Genomic DNA, 17,612 nt, shown 5'->3' on the forward strand with positions numbered 1-17,612 from the left:
CATCTCTTTAAAGCAAAACGTTAAAGAGTTACCTCATCTATACTTACTAGGCTTATGTCTTCACTTCTTGTTCTCCTGGGTTCTCTCTATTCAGGCTTCCAACCCAACCTACTTCTAAACCACTCTATCAAAAACTGCTCTGGCTAAATGCAACCATCAGTTCCTGGACTTCCCTGCACCACTGGACACTCCCCCTTTTTGTATAATGTTATCGCTTTGCCTTTCTGAACATCACACTCCCTGAATTTTCCTCCTACCTCATTGGCTGTCCTCAATCTCCTTTGCTGAATCTTTCTCCTCTCCCCAGATATGAAACATTGTTGCACCTAAAAGCTCTGCCCTTGGCCCTCTTTATTCTACAATAATTTCCTAGACCAGTGCCATTAAATAGAAACATTAACATGAGCCACAATTGCAAGCCATGTATGGAATTTTTAAAAATATTTATTTTGGGGAGAGCTCGAGCAGGGAGGGGCAGAGAGAGGGGGACAGAGGGTTCGAAGCGGGCTCTGTGCTGACAGCAGACAGCCCGATGTGGGGCTCAAACGCATGAACCGTGAAATCATGACCTGAGCCGACGTAGGAGGCTCAACTGACTGAGCCACCCAGGTGCCCCCACTACGTCTGTAATTTTTAAATTTCCAGGAGCCACACTGAAGTTTTAGCTCAATAGAACCAACACATTATCATATTTTATTTAACTCAACAGAGACCAAATATTAGCAGCTCCGCGTGTAATCATTCTAAAACTAATGTCAATGGGATATTTTACATTCTTTTTTTTCATGCTAAGTCTGAAATGTGGTTTGCATTTGACGTGCACAGCACATCTCAATTCGAGCTGGCCAATTTCAAGTGCTCAAGGGTCCCATGTGACTACTGGCTACCATCCCCTAAATGATCTCGTTCAGAGTTGAAATACCCTCTATACACTGGACTCCAAAGTTTCTCCCTCTCGACTGGATGTCTTCCCTGAACTCCATATTCTTATAACCAACTGCCCAGCCAACATCTCCTGAAAAGAACAATCCAAATAGTTTAAAGCTAAGTTCTCTCTTCCCGTATTATGGATCTTTGACAAGAAATACAATTGCTGAAAAGTCTGTTTTGCTTGCTGTTTGCTATGAGCATTGTGAGACCTTTCCTGGATGTAACTCGCCGTGTAGTAGAATGGGTAATTGTAGTAATTGTACATAAACTAACTGGCGTCCTTCGCTTCTGTAATCTTGCTTGCTTAACACATTCCTCCCCTTCCCCCTTCCCTCTCCCGCCGAAGGACAGACACAGAGCCTTCCCGCCGAAGGACACAGAGCCTTCCCGCCGAAGGACAGATAAAGGATGCCCAGTCAGAAAACAACAAATGTCCTTGATTTGAAACCTCACCTATGCTGTTTATCCCTGTCTATAAAAATGCTATACCAACCCTGATCGAGGCCTCTTAGCGTCACCGGTAACGAGTGCGCAGAGGTCCAGGTTCGAACCTGCAATAAACGCCCCTTGCCGCTTGGCTTTGACTCACGACTCTGGTGGTCTTTTGTGGGAGGTTTAGAAACTTCGGGCATTACATTTGGAGGTCCCACCGAGATCTCCCCCGAGCCCACCAGACTTCTGGTCAATGGGTCGTATCTGACTCCGATCGGTAAGTAAGCCAGCTCTAACGTTCTTCCTTTTCTCTCTGATCTGTGCTTCTTCTCTGGAGAACCGGTTCTGTCTGGAAGCTGGTGTGACCCTGGCGGACGCGCTATAGGGCACCCAGCCGGGGTCAGTTGGAGACGTCCACTGACATCTGGGGGCCTGTTTGGCCCATCTGGGGACCTGTTTGGTCCATCTGGGGGCCTGTTTGGCCCATCGGGGGGCTTTTTGGCCCATCAGGATTCTTTTCTGTGGGCTGCTTACGCCCAACGCGCCTGCGAACTAAATACTTTCATTTTTTTATGAACCTCCAGAGTGCTAAAAAAAAAAAAAAAAAAAAAAATATCCCTGGACCACCCAAAGAACTGTGGACCTAGGAAATGGGAAGGTTACCCATTCCTTCCTAGTCATCCCTGACAGCCCGTGCCCCTTATTGGGAAGAGACTTACTCACTAAAATGGGGGCCCAGATTCATTTTACGCCAGGGGGCCCCCAAGTGACTGGCCCTCACAACCAACCCATTACCATACTTACTCTGAGATTAGAAGATGAATATCGACTCCATCAAGGGCCACCCTCACAAAGTCACAACATAGAGCCCTGGCTCCAGCAGTTTCCAGAAGCATGGGCCGAAACCGGGGGTATGGGATTGGCTAAACATCGCCCAGCTCTATTCATAGAGCTGAAACCAGGGGCAGATCCAGTTCAGGTCCGACAATACCCGATGTCAATGGAGGCCAAAAAGGGCATCACACCACATATCCGTCGCCTCCTAGACTTAGGCATCTTGCGTCCCTGCCATTCAGCCTGGAACACCCCCCTGCTGCCCATACGAAAACCTAACAGTGCAGACTACCGTCCGGTACAAGACCTGAGAGAAGTTAACCGCCGAGTCATGGACATACACCCAACAGTACCCAACCCCTATACCCTCCTAAGTGCCCTCAGCCCAGAAAAACAATGGTATACGGTCCTTGATTTAAAAGATGCTTTTTTCAGCCTGCCTCTGGCCCCCAAAAGCCAGGAGCTCTTCGCCTTCGAGTGGTCCGACCCTGAGAGAGGCATAAATGGGCAACTTACCTGGACCCGGCTTCCCCAAGGATTTAAAAACTCACCCACCTTGTTCGATGAGGCACTCCACGAAGATCTGGGTGAGTACCGGAATCAAAACCCCGAAGTAACTCTCTTGCAGTACGTTGACGATCTTTTAATCGCCACTGAGACTGCCGAAGCTTGCTTGCAAGGCACCAAAAATCTCCTCCGGACACTTGGTGCCCTAGGGTACCGGGCTTCAGCAAAGAAAGCCCAAATTTGCAGATCCGAGGTAACCTACTTGGGTATCTGTTAAGGGGAGGCCAGCGATGGCTCACTGATGCACGGAAGGAAACCGTTCTTCGCATCCCCCGACCCACGACCCAAAGACAGGTAAGAGAGTTCCTAGGATCGGCCGGGTTCTGCCGCTTGTGGATACCTCGGTTCGCCGAGATGGCTAAGCCTCTTTACTTGGTCACCCGAGAGCAGGTGCCCTTTGAGTGGACAGAGGAAACTGAGCAGGCTTTCCAACAAATTAAACTCGCCCTGTTGTCGGCACCAGCCTTAGGGCTCCCCAATGTCTCCAAACCCTTTCATCTCTTCGTAGATGAAAATAAAGGGGTAGCTAAAGCAGTGCTGACGCAACTCCTTGGCCCATGGCCCAGGCCCATTGCCTATCTTTCAAAAAGACTGGACCCAGTAGCGGCTGGCTGGCCCCCTTGCCTCCGTATGATCGCTGCTACAGCTCTAATGGTAAAAGATGCTGATAAGTTAACTATGGGACAAGAGTTACATATCACAACCCCTCATGCCATCGAGGGAGTCCTCAAACAACCTCCTGACCGATGGATTAGTAACGCCAGACTGGTTCACTACCAGGGACTATTATTAAATCCCCTCAGAATCATTTATGCTCCCACCCGAGCACTAAACCCTGCCTCCCTGTTACCAGACCCGGACTTGGATACCCCTCTCCATGACTGCGCTGAGATATTGGCACAGGTTCATGGAGCTCGGGAAGATTTACAAGATCATCCGCTGCCAGACGCCGAAGTTACCTGGTTCACTGACGGCAGCAGCTTTATACATCACGGTCAAAGGTACGCGGGGGCAGCAGTCACAACTGAAACTGAGACTGTTTGGGCAGAGCCTTTGCCAGCTGGCACCTCTGCCCAACGGGCTGAACTTGTGGCCTTAACCAAGGCACTGACTTTGGGAAAAGACAAGAGACTAAACGTATACACCGATAGCAGATATGCTTTTGCTACGGCCCACATACATGGAGCAATATACAGAGAGAGGGGACTGTTAACTGCAGAGGGGAAAACCATCAAAAACAAAGAAGAAATATTGGCTCTTTTAAAGGCACTCTGGCTGCCTAAACGACTAGCCATCATACATTGCCCAGGCCACCAAAAACCGATCACACCGGTGGCCAGAGGAAATAATCTGGCTGACCAGGTGGCCCGAGAGGTGGCCTTACAGGTGGACTGTGCTTTAATGACCACCCTACCAGACCCCGGTCCAGCTAGTTTACCAGAAAGTCCCACCTACACTAAAACAGACCTAGACTGGATCCAAAAGTTGCCTATGACTCAGTGCCTTAACGGATGGTGGAGAGCAGCGGACTGCAGCATAATCCTCCCAGAGGAAATGGGAAATAAAGTCTTATCCAAAATGCACCGGGCCACTCATATGGGCACAAAAAAAAAAAAATGCAAGACTTAATAAGACATGCTAGGATCACCATTAAAAACTCTAGGACAAAAATTGAACAGATAGTTACTAGCTGTAAAGCTTGTCAACTAACCAACGCCACCAACCACGGGAAAAACCCTGGCTCCAGAACTCGCGGAACCAGGCCGGGAGCCTATTGGGAAGTAGACTTCACCGAGGTAAAGCCTGGAAAATATGGATACAAATATTTGCTAGTGTTTATAGATACCTTTTCAGGATGGATAGAGGCCTTCCCCACCAAGCATGAGACTGCGCAGGTAGTAGCAAAGAAAATGTTGGAAGACATCATGCCCAGGTACGGATTCCCTACCCTAATAGGATCAGACAACGGACCAGCATTCATTTCAAAGGTAATACAAGGGATAGCGCAGTTTATTGGGGCCGATTGGAAACTACATTGTGCATATAGACCCCAAAGTTCAGGACAGGTAGAAAGAATGAATAGAACCCTAAAAGAGACCCTAACCAAATTGACCATGGAGACTGGTGCTAACTGGGTAGTCTTACTCCCCTACGCTCTGTTCAGGGTGCGGAACTCCCTTTATAAACTTGGATTAACCCCCTTTGAAATCATGTATGGAGTGCCCCCCCCCCTATAATTCCCAACCTACAGTCTAATGTGTTAACTGAATTTGATGACCATGAACTTCTTATTTCCCTGAGGGAACTCCAGCACACCCACCAGGAAGTTTGGCCCAGATTGAGAGCCATTTATGAAAACGGGTCCCCTCCTGAGCCGCATCACTACCGACCCGGAGATTGGGTATACGTGCGGAGACACCAGCAAGAGACCCTCCAACCACGGTGGAAGGGACCCTATATTGTGATCCTAACCACACCCACTGCTCTCAAAGTCGACGGGATTGCTACCTGGATCCATTACATCCACGCCCGACCAGCTGATCCCTTTGCAGTTCAAAAAGACTTCGTGCCAGAAGCCAACACCGCCTGGACGATTGACCAGAGTAAGACCCATCCTTTAAAATTGACCCTGTGTCGAAAACCTGACCCCGAAAACCAGCTAAGACCAAAGGCCTGGGTGTCCCATACCAGGACTGTTGCTGCAGCACCGGACCCACAATGATCGGAGGAGCACTCATAAGCGAACTCTTGCTCACCTCCTACGGACTGATAAGTATTGCAAGCAACCCCCATATACCCTATACTTTAACTTGGGAGGTTTCTAATTTAGAAACCCATGAAGTCTATAATACTACCACAAAGACAGATGTTCCCTTAAATACCTGGTGGCCAGATCTCTATTTTAATTTAGAACAGGTGGCTAAGTCAGTCGGACTAGTCCACGGGAGGGAAAAAGAAGCAAGAATTTACTTAAGCGAAATAGGATTTTATGCATGCCCTGGGTTTGGACAGAAAGCTCACTCCATATGTGGGGGAATTCTCAGCCACTACTGTAAGTCCTGGAGCTGTGTCACCGCCAATGATGGTAAATCAAAATGGAAGGTAACACCTCTTTACATCGACATGTCATTTATCAGGCCCTGTAACATGTGGGGTAACTTAGGCTTTTCCGGCCGAGGATATTACTCAGAAAATTGTAACCTTGTCCGTATCAAATTTCTAGAAGATGGAAAAAAAGAAACTAGATGGACCAAGGGGCTTACTTGGGGAATCTATTTATATCAGAGACCACCCAACTATGCAACTATTATTCAGATAAAACTAAAGGTACAACCCAAGGTTCCACCAGTGTTAGTAGGACCAAATCCAGTAATAGGGGCCACAAGTGAGCCTACTACTACTCCAGGGCCCACTAGTGAGCCTCCTGACACTACGGGCAAGGGTACTGGTTCTTCGACCACTCAGGTGACCCTGAAAAAAACTCGAAAAATTCAAATCCCATTCAAAGATGACCCCTTATGGGTAATGATAAATACCACTTATAAGGCCTTAAACCATACTAAACCCAATGAAACAGAAGCTTGTTGGCTGTGTTATTCCATAAAACCTCCATTTTACGAGTCAGTAGCAATAATAGGAAATTATAGCACTGCAAACAACTCAGACGCTTGCAGTTGGGGACAGAGAAAACCCGGCCTCACACTACCAGTACTTACGGGAAATGGGACATGCATAGGAACAGTGCCAACAAAATATAGCCACTTATGCATAAGTAACAGGAATATATTCAATACTTCAGAAAACTGGATTATTCCACCAAATAACTCATGGTGGCTCTGTTCTCATGCGGGATTAACCCCTTGCCTCTATAAGGACATGTTCAATCAGTCAGAATTCTGTGTAATGGTAATTGTGTTCCCAAAAATCATATACCACACAGCTGAGTATGTAGACCAGATGTGGACAGCACCTAAAAAAGTGACTAAAAGAGAACTCATTACTGCAGGGGCTCTAACTCTGGCAACCATATTTGGACTCGGGGCCATCGGAACCGGGACAGGGATCTCGGCCTTAACTATACAAAACAAGGGATTTAGTATACTGAGAGAAGCGGTTGACAAAGATATAGAAAGAATAGAAACTGCCATCACTTCGCTTGAAAAGTCCCTAACCTCCCTCTCGGAAGTAGTTTTACAAAACAGGAGAGGATTAGACCTGCTGTTCCTACAGCAGGGTGGTCTCTGTGCAGCACTAGGAGAAGAATGTTGTTTCTATGCTGACCACACAGGAATAGTAAGAGATTCTATGGCCAAGGTCCGAGAAGGGCTAAATAAACGAAAAAAGGAAAGAGAACAAGAGGCTGGATGGTTTGAATCCTGGTTCAGTGCGTCCCCATGGTTAACTACCCTGCTCTCCGCCTTACTCGGGCCTCTGGCCATCCTACTTCTCGCTCTCACATTCGGCCCCTGCATCATAAACAAAATTATTAATTTTGTCCAAAACAGGTTCAATGCTGTACAATTAATGGTCTTACGAACTCAGTACCAACCGCTTGAGACATTACAAATAGAAAACTGAAGATCCAAGATTGGCTCTCTAGGCACAAGAAAAAGGGGGGAATGAAAAGAACAATCCAAATAGTTTAAAGCTAAGTTCTCTCTTCCCGTATTATGGATCTTTGACAAGAAATACAATTGCTGAAAAGTCTGTTTTGCTTGCTGTTTGCTATGAGCATTGTGAGACCTTTCCTGGATGTAACTCGCCGTGTAGTAGAATGGGTAATTGTAGTAATTGTACATAAACTAACTGGCGTCCTTCGCTTCTGTAATCTTGCTTGCTTAACACATTCCTCCCCTTCCCCCTTCCCTCTCCCGCCGAAGGACAGACACAGAGCCTTCCCGCCGAAGGACACAGAGCCTTCCCGCCGAAGGACAGATAAAGGATGCCCAGTCAGAAAACAACAAATGTCCTTGATTTGAAACCTCACCTATGTTGTTTATCCCTGTCTATAAAAATGCTATACCAACCCTGATCGAGGCCTCTTAGCGTCACCGGTAACGAGTGCGCAGAGGTCCAGGTTCGAACCTGCAATAAACGCCCCTTGCCGCTTGGCTTTGACTCACGACTCTGGTGGTCTTTTGTGGGAGGTTTAGAAACTTCGGGCATTACACTCCAACCGACAGCGCATGGAACTCTTGCTTTCACTCGTACTCACTCCTCTCCCACCCCAGTTTTCCCAAGCTCAGAAAATGCCACTAACCGAATGCTCAGACTGAATTCTAGGAGCTCCTGATGCCTCTCTTTTCGCCGTATGCCACAGCTAACCCGACAGGGAATCCTGTGAGTCCTTCCTTCTACGTATTTCTGTAATCCAACCATTTCTTGCCTCGGCTGAACCGCCATTAGCTTGTTGCTGCATTACCGCAATGACCCCACTGGTCTCCCTCCTTCCCTTTTTGCCTTCTTATTGTCCACACAGTGGCCACATCGGTCACGTCAGTCCCCTGCTCAACCTCCCCCCACCCCAGTGGCTTGCCATCGCGCTCAGAGCAAAAGCCCAGCTCCTCATCCTGGGCCCTATGAGATGTGGCCCCACCCCCACGCCCCCTGACTGTCAATTCTGCTACCCTCCTCCTCCGTCCCTCTGCTGCGGCCTCACTGGCCTGCTCACTAATCTCCAACACACTCCAACACACAATCAACAACACACTTTCAGTCTCAGGATCTTTGCACCTGCTGCGCCCTTTGCCTGGAGGGCTCTGTCCCCCCGTAGTTGCATGGTTGACTCCTTTGTAGCATTTAGGCTAGCTCAACCATCACCTCCCGGAGAAGACCTCCGTGACCATCTTAGTTAGAGCCTCCTGTCTCTCTCTGTCACATGACCCTTTATGAACATCTTTATAGCACTCAGGGCCACCTGAAATTATATTCTGTATTACTTGTTTCTTGTCTGTCTTCTCTCCTGGAACTTAAATTCCCTAAGGTCAGGGGCATTGTCAATTTTGTTCCTCACTGAGTCTCCCGGCCCCTAGAACGGTACGTAGACGTAGCAGGCACCCAAGAAAGGTTTGTTGAATGAATGCCTACATTCAATAAAGGAAGGGGAAGGAATGCAAAAGCCGTCTTTGTGGTCAGAAATTTCTTTTTTTTTTTTTAATGTTTATTTATTTTTGAGAGAGAGAGAGAGTGCATGCAAGCGGGGGGGGGGGGGGTGGGGAGCAGAGAGAGGGGAGGAAAGAGGATCCGAAGCGGGCTCCTTGCTGACAGCAGAGAGCCTATGCGGGGCTGGAACTCACAAACCGTGAGATCATGACCGGAGCCGAGGTGGGGCGCTTAACTGGCAGAGCCACCCAGGCACCCCTGCGGCCAGAAATTTCTTACAAGTAGAGGCATCTGTAGGAGGCAGAGGAACATTTGTCCTGGGGGAGGAAGCTCCTCGTCTCCCAGTTCCAGAACCCTGGGTGTGGAGCCCCACTCAGCTGGGCTGGGCCCAGATCCTCACGGAGGAAGCTTCAGGAGCAGATATGCTGCCTCCTTCTACTTATAGCCTCCACCACCAGCAACCCTCTTTCCCTTTGCCCTCAGGCTTTCTTAACCAGCGCTTGGCCTTCCGAACATCTCCTCCGAGAAGCATCCTTGTGTTTCTTTCACGTGTCCCATGAAGGCTAATATAAATCTGAAGTGAATGTGTTCCTTAGTTAGACCAGGACTCGTCAAGAGTGACCTTTTGGGGGCGCCTGGGTGGCTCAGTGGGTTAAGCGTCCGACTCCGGCTCAGGTCATGATCTCTCTGTTCGTGAGTTCGAGCCCCGCGTCGGGCTCTGTGCCGACAGCTCAGAGCCTGGAGCCTGTTTCGGATTCTGTGTCTCCCTCTCTCTCTGCCCCTCCCCCCCAAAATAAAATAAACATTTATATATATATATATGAGTGGCCTCTGGTCTATACTTTTATTTATTTATGACTTTTAGCAAAAACTGTCACCTCACTGATATCTCAAAAAAAGTCACAATGTTTGCTCTCAGATAACACTCTGACCACAAGCCTCCCCTGCTTCCACGAGTTCATCAACTTCCTGCCGCCCTCAGCATGAAAGCCAAGTTCTTGATGCTCAAGGCCCTCTGCCATCTGGTGTCCCCTGCCCCCTTCCATTGTCCCAGAAGTCCACCCCCGCTCACATCCTCATGTCCAGAATCGCCAGTCATTCCCCAAACACGCCACGTCCTCCCACACTCTGGGCTCTCCACAGGCTGCTTGGCCTAGAATACCAATGCCCTAATCCCCAGCGCCTTGAAATCCTACGCGTTCCTCAAAGGTCGCCACCCACGCATGCCCCATGCTCTCGGTCCTTTGCACACGCCTCTGTCATAGTTGACATCCCCTTGAAGACCGGGACCGCATTTTGCTCATCTGGAGATCCCCAACACCTAGAGCGACACCAGGCACATCGAAGGTGCCCACTGCATGTTCTTCTGGATGGACCCGGGAGCAGGGAGTGGGGGGTGGCTGTGGTGACGAATGGGAAATCGGTGGCAACAGTGGCGACCTTTTCAAACAGACGGGGGCAAGACGATTCACACTTTCGGTAAAAATCCCCTGTGCGCGAAACCCATGTAAAAGCTGGCCAGCTGAGTAAGGAAAGAGGAGATAATGTAAGTTTTTATCCAGAGCCACTTCCAAGGAACATAAAGTCATGTAATAATGGTCACTGGGAAGGAAAAGAAAAAAAAAAAGAGGTTAGAGTGGGAGAGAGCCAAAGCATAAGAGACTGTTAAAAACTGAGAACAAACTGAGGGTTGATGGGGGGTGGGAGGGAGGGGAGGGTGGGTGATGGGTATTGAGGAGGGCACCTTTTGGGATGAGCACTGGGTGTTGTATGGAAACCAATTTGACAATAAATTTCATATATTGAAAAAAAAAAAATAATGGTCACTGGGAAGCCTGGCCCCGCAGAGACATGGAGTTTCGTTATGGGTCATCATTTAAATGCTTGCTCGCTCTCTCTCGGCCGACCCTAGATGCTGAGGTCTCGGAGCTGACTTTCGCTTCTCAGACTGTCTGACTTGAGGGCTGAACAAGGGCTCTAGGGGGTTAAAAAAAAAAAAAAGACAAAAAGGGATAAGGCCTGTCTTCCAAGGTTGTTGACATTTTTTAACCATAGCCCAGTTCAGGTTCAAAGATTCAGAAGATTTTGCCTGATAGCTTTGTCCCCTTTCCCAGAGTGGGGAATGCTAATGGAAAGCAGCTGGCCTCTTTTTTTTTTTTTTTAAATAATCTGGAAGGGCTGAAATGTTTTTGTTTTTTTTTTTTTTTTTACATAGAGCCCTTGGTGGGCAGAATTCTAATATGGCCCCGAAGATTGCTGCTCCCCCCGTAGTGTGCATCCCCATAAATCGCCTCCCCTTGAGTGTGGGTGGGCCTAGCCTAATCAGGTAAGCTCTTCTGAAAAGCGTGTCCAGAGGTCAGAGAAGTCAGAGAGATTTGAAGCCACGGCAGACACTCTCCTTTTGGCCTGGAAGGAACAAACACCTATGTCGTGCTGAGGACCCCGTGGCAGGGAAGGGCAGGTGGCCTCCAGTAACTGAGGCCAACCCTTGGCCGACAGCCAGTCAGAAAGTGAGGACCTCAGCCCTACGGGCTCCAAAACCTGAATTCTCCCAACAACCAGTCAGTCTGGAAGAAACCCTTGAACCTCAGAGGCGCCCCCAGCCATGGCTGATACACCAATTGCAGCCTGACGACCCCCTGAGCAGAGGACGCAGCTACACCATGCCTGGGCTCTCGACTCTCGCAGACTGAGAGGTAATATATTTGCATTGCGTAAGACACGAACATGCTTGTCATTTGTTACACGGTAAGAGAAAACAAATACAAGTCCCACAGGCCTCAGCTCCGGTTGGGGAAGAAGGCAGACGCGGGGTAAGGACCTAAGATGAAACACAGAACTCGGTAAGCAGTCCTTGAGGGGATCCTCTGCTCTCGTCCCCCAGCCCGCTTAGCTTCCTCATGCTCCTAGGAGCAGATGTGAGTGCCCTCACGGTATCCTGGGTAGAGGAAAACAATATATATTTTTTAACGTTTGTTATTTATTTTGAGAGAGGGACAGCGTGAGCAGGGGAGGGGCAGAGAGAGAAAGGGAGACAGAGAATCCCAAGCAGGCTCCGCGCTGTCAGCTCGGAGCCCGATGCGGGGCTTGAACTCATGTCCTGTGAGATCACGACCTGAGCGGAAACCAAGATGCGAATGCTTGACCGACTGGGCCACCCAGGCGCCCTGAGGGAAACAATCTTGATGGTCATTTATCCTGGCTCGGAGAGTCCTTGGGTGGATATGTGCCCAACGCGGAAACTGCCGCGTGGCCTTTGGTGGCACGTGATGTCATAGGACACCTTCAGGGACTTCCGCAAGCCCACGGGTGTCAGCAGGAAGACGTACGAGGGATACAGGGTCACCTCTCTACGCTCCACACTCACGCCTATGGGCCTTTGACCACCGGAACCATGAAGGAGATGCCTAATCACGCTCTCGGGGACTCCCGCTTCAGACACCTGCTCTAGAGAAATTGTCACCAGGGACTTTCTCCCGCTCTAGGAGGCCAGAGACAAATGAAAGCCCGCCGCTCTCCGCTTCCCCGCCACAGGGAAGCCCATTTCAGGAATACCTCTTCCCTCCCTGATCGTCAGCCAAGGAGCATGTCTCTGTCCCGGAGACTGGAGGCAGCCTCAAAAGATGGGGCGCCTGGGTGGTGCAGTCGGTTAAGCGTCCGACTTCAGCCAGGTCACGATCTCGCGGTCCGTGAGTTCGAGCCCCGCGTCGGGCTCTGGGCTGATGGCTCAGAGCCTGGAGCCTGTTTCCGATTCTGTGTCTCCCTCTCTCTCTGCCCCTCCCCCGTTCATGCTCTGTCTCTCTCTGTCCCAAAAATAAATAAACGTTGAAAAAAAAATTAAAAAAAAAAAAAAAAAAAAAAGAATAGGTGTCCTGGCGGGAAGACTGCTGGAAATTTCTGTGGAGATCCGTCCCGCCACTAGAAGAGAGCCTCTTCTCTTCCTCCTCCCCTTCTTCTTCCTTCTTTTTCCTTCTTGGTGTCTTCTCCTTTTCCAGTGCTTCCATTTTAAGGGGGCGCCTGGGCGGCCCAGTCGCTTGAGCGTCCGACTTTGATTCAAGTCATGATGTCAGGGTTTGTGGGTCTGAGCCCCGTGTGGGGATCTCTGCTGCTCAGCAGAGAGCCCGCTTTGGATTCTGTCTCCCTCTCTCTCTCTCTCTCTGCACCCCTCCGCCGCTCGCACTCTCTCTCAAAAATAAATAACCATTTTTTAAGAATAAACAAAAAGGGGGCGCCTGGGTGGCTCAGTCAGTTAAGTGGCCGACTTCGGCTCAGGTCATGATCTCGCGGTCCGTGAGTTCGAGCCCCGCGTCGGGCTCTGGGCTGACGGCTCAGAGCCTGGAGCCTGTTTCCGATTCTGTGTCTCCCTCTCTCTCTGCCCCTCCCCTGTTCATGCTCTGTCTCTCTCTGTCTCAAAAATAAATAAATGTTTAAAAAAAAATTAAAAAAAAAAAGATACTTAGCATGCCTCCAGTTCTGCCTTTTCTTTCCCTCCATCGCTCCTCACGCCCCCCCCCCCACCCAGGGCAAACCAGTAGAGGCTCAGAAAGAGCCACCTGACGCCACCCCCAACACTTTAGATCCTCCGGGGGGCTGCCAATGCAAAGAACCTGGCCTACAACGTTCTTTCTGCCATCTGTCTAGTGGCCTCAAAGCCTAGCTGATGCGGAGCCCCCTTCTGTCCTGTCAGTCCACCCATCCTACGATTAAGGGAGGGCTCCGGTCTTACAGTGAACATTACAGTGAATACAATGAACAAAACTGCCGAGTCCTTACTCGGTGCCGGGCAAGCGCTGTGAAAACTGGTCTCACGTGCAGTGTTGACTGAATCCTCACAAAGCCCTATGAGGTGGGCATTGCTACTTTCATCCCCGTTTCCCAGAGGAGGAAACGGAGTCTCGCTGAAACGAGGTCACCCGAGGTCACCCGTGCGAGGTCGCACAAGCAGTAAGTCCTAGAAGAGCTAGGACTCAAATCCGGTTCCGGAGGATTTCAGAGCCCAGGACTCAGCCACCGTACTCTTCCTCTTCGTAACTTGGCCAAATCTGCTCCTGCCTGCAAAGAATCTCACGTCCTGGCCTATGCTAGGACCTGAAAATCGGACAACTAGCCAGGTCACTATCAGCCCCTAACATCTTTTGCAAAGATTCATCGGCCATGTTAACAATGAAGAGTCCTGCGCAAAACGGGGTCCCCGGACACACTTATGGTGGAGGCGTCACACAGTATTACAGGGGACAGGTCTACAGCATGGGCCCCTTGGGTGGCCAGGCTGAAGTAGGGCACCCACAAGGGAAGCAGGAAGCATGAGGACCCTGGGGGACTCAGGGTAGAGCCAGAATTGAGTCAAGGGCCCCCGAGGATGGATTTCGCTGCTCAAGTCCTTCCCCAGCAGAGTGACTTAATTTTATGACGTATTTGTTGTGGTTTCTGTGATTACAGCTCCTAGCATTCAATGATCCATCTGTTTTGGGTGTGTGTGTGTGTGTGTGTGTGAAAAAATCTCCAACGAGGGGGAGAAAGGCAAAGGGCGAAAAGGGGGTGGCGGCGCTGGGGCCGCGGGGATTCTGTGCGCTACGACACAGAGGCTTCCTGGCCTTTGAATTCAAAAGGCATGGAGGAGAGGAGGGGGAACCAGGAGAAATAAAAAGGAGGAAGAAAACCAGGCCACAGGAAGGTGCCCCCACGACAAGCCGCGCTATCCGCCTTCTATGAAGGTACCTTGTAGCTTTTTGGTTTCATCAAGGCCCTTTAAGCTCACGGGGTGGGGGCGGGGGGAGGTCATCTCAGCTTCACCTCCTAGGTACCGTAACTAGCCTTTCACCTCCCGGCTCTAAAGGGCAAGAGACAGGGGTCTCAGAGCGCCCTGTGCCTTAACAGGGGTGGAGGGAGGAGAAGGGAGAAGAACAGGGGACGCCGCCGTCCGCAAGAGGCACACGCCTCCTGAAATGAAAACGCATCCGAGAATCCGAGAGCCCTGGTCGTTCTCGGTCAAGGTGATACCTGACAGCCTAAGGCGTCAGATTTTCTTAGCCCTGAGCCCCACAGACAGCCCTGCAGCCAGGCAGCGGGAGGCAGCTGCCGCCTTGGAGTCACAGGAAGCCTTACCCAAAGGTTCCCCGACCCCGAAATCTCTCCCTTTCCCCCAGCCGTGACATTGCCGTCCCTTGCCACACGGCCCCAAATACCCACCATTGCAATCATTCCCTCCGAACCAAAGTCAGAACGGTCTCTCCCAGGACCCCCCCACTTCTCCTTACCACCCCGAAGTCCTTATACAGACCTGCAATGATCCTCCCTATTCTGCGGATGAGGGAGACTGAAAGGCTGAGTAGCTGCCCAGGGTCCCACGCGAGTACGTGGGGAAGGCAGGATTTGAGCCGAAGTGGCCGAGGGCCCAAGAGCGCTGCATAAAATGACGCACTCCCTGGTGACAATGGACCAGGACACGTGAGGAACGCGAGAACGGTGTTTGATTAGGAATCGGGAGGCCTGGGGCCTGACTCTCCCCTTCCAACAGTTTCTCTTTGTGGCCTTGCCGCACAGTGATGCCTCCTCACTGGGCCTCAGTTCCCCCATGTGTAACGTGAGGAGGTGAACCAAAACCTATCACGTGTTCTCTTATGACATCCTATGACAAGGACCCAAAGGCTAGACTCTAGGGTAGTGACTACACGGCGGAGGGGTCTGGAGCCCCGAGGGTCTGGGACCAGGAAGCCGGAATGTGCGTTGCTTGGATGTGCGGTACAGGGGGCCAAGGTGAGGCCGGAGAAGCGTGTCCGAAACACGTTGCAAAGCCAAGTCCAGCGGGAACCGGCAAAGCCAAGCCAGAGAACTAAGATCGAGACGTAAGAGAACAAGGGAAGGCGAGAGTGAAGGGGAAAGAGCAGGCAAAAGAATCAGGGAATCGAACTCGTGCAGCCATGGGAAGTTCTAAAGGCTGCTTTTGTGGGTGGCTCCATTTATAGCAGCAAAAGGGGGGGGGCGCCTGGGTGCCTCAGTTGGTTAAACGCCCAACCTCGGCTCAGATCATAATCTCACGGTTTGTGGGTTTGAGCCCCGTGTCGGGCTCTGTGCTGACCGCTCGGAGCCTGCTTTGGATTCTGTGTCTCCCTCTCTCTCTGCCCCTCCCCCTGCTCATGCTCTCTCTCTGTCTCAAAACTAAATAAAACATAAAAAAAAAATTTTTTTCTTAAATAAAGCGGCAAAAGGGACTACAAGGGACCTATCCGTGTAAGGCTGGGGTAATCATGAGAGGCCTGATAGAGGAGACCCACCTTAAGATGGGCCCTCTGCCGGGAAGAAAATTTGTTCACAGCTTAAGCCCTGAGGAACTTACTGGAAAGTCAGCGTGGGTGAGTTAGGGTGGGGGCAGCGAGGGCAAATGACAGCCACGGACCCCGGGTGACCGGGAAGAGCCTGGAAACTCTGGCCCACAACGATGTGCTTGGAGCAGTGAGTTACGGGCGGCACCTGCCTCCCTTACATCCCCTCTGCCTCGGGGTCAAGTCTGCTCTCATACCTGACTCTCAGACCTCTTTGGTCCAGTGCCTGGAAAAGAAGCCAGAAGCTCCTGGAGCGCTCCTGACGGGCCACAGGAAGGAGGCTCTAGGACTGGGGACATTAGACAGCAGCTGATTGGAAAAAGGAGCGCCCCGGAGTCTGGTTCTAGTGCCCTGGAGCAGGGCTTAAATGGGGGTGGGAGACGGCCGGCCCCCCTCCCCCCACCCCCCCAACCCCGACGGACACCGCTCTGTTGTCCACTTGAGGGTGATTTCCACTTGGAAGCACACAGCCAGCATCCGAGGAATAAATGAGATAGTCCGTGAAAAAGAGCATAGTGCCCCGGTACAAAGTAAGTGCTCACTAAATAGTAGGGTTTTTCTAAAAACTGCAACAGATAGGGACACGGGTGTGGGAAATGAGTTCAAGGCGGAAGTCGACATCCCGTATAACAAACATGGATTCGTGGGCCCTCAGCCCCAGGGATTCTGATTCCCCATTGGCGGCGGGCCCAGAGATGTGCTTGTTCTATAAGCTCCCAGGCGGGTCTGAGGGAGAGGGTCCCAGGCACCCCGCTTTAAGGAAACCCTGTTGTGAATCACGACTGGGGCAGCCATGTCCCAGAAATGGATGGCAGGGCAAGGGTAGTGAAGAAAAAGCAACTTGAATGATATCTCGAAAGAACTGTGATCACAAAGGAAGGTATTTTGTTTTTCTAATAAACATCTCTAACACGTGAGCCCCCAGCGGGGCCCATAGCAACTTTTGGAGATGTGACATTCCAGCTTTGCTGTTAATTAGCCGTGAGGCCTTGGCCCGCCAAGTCCCTCCCCTGGGCCTGTTTCCTCACCGAAGAGCTAAGGAATGCAATTAAACTTGGAGTCTAGGATTCCTTTTATCCCAGGCATTCTAGGATTTTCTGATTCATTGAGATAGACAATCGATCAAAATCCCCAGTTCATCCCCAGAGAGGCCAGATTCTGTCGAGGCCCACTCTAAACCCCGCCTGAGCTGGCCAACAGGGGACCAGCCTACAGAGCAGACCCTTCAGAAGCCTGTGAGTATTTTCAGAAAACTCTCCTACTTTCAGATTGTTTAGAAACCTAAGCTATTCTTGCCATTTTAAAAATGCACAGGCCGTGGAAAATAATATGGGGTTTCCTTTAAAACATAAAAATAGGATCACCATACGATTCAGTAATTCCACTACTGGGTATTTACCCAAAGAAAATGAAAACACTAATTCA

The 17,612-nt window shown here is 50.4% G+C and overlaps 1 protein-coding gene across 3 annotated transcripts in view; it reads right to left on the reverse strand.

The window, feature by feature from the left end:
• KIAA1210 (KIAA1210 ortholog) overlaps nucleotides 1-17,612 on the reverse strand; it is a 64,660-nt gene that overhangs the window by 36,703 nt on the left and 10,345 nt on the right. The window contains exon 1 of one of the 3 annotated variants that reach the window (XM_045471289.1): nucleotides 48-359. The exons of the other annotated variants lie outside the window; for them this stretch is intronic. The gene's annotated coding sequence lies outside the window, so the exon portion shown is untranslated. Of the gene's footprint in view, nucleotides 1-47; nucleotides 360-17,612 lie in introns of those variants that run through there. 3 annotated transcript variants of the gene reach the window in all.

Source organism: Leopardus geoffroyi, chromosome X, assembly GCF_018350155.1.
Source record: "Leopardus geoffroyi isolate Oge1 chromosome X, O.geoffroyi_Oge1_pat1.0, whole genome shotgun sequence".
NCBI lineage: Eukaryota > Metazoa > Chordata > Mammalia > Carnivora > Felidae > Leopardus > Leopardus geoffroyi.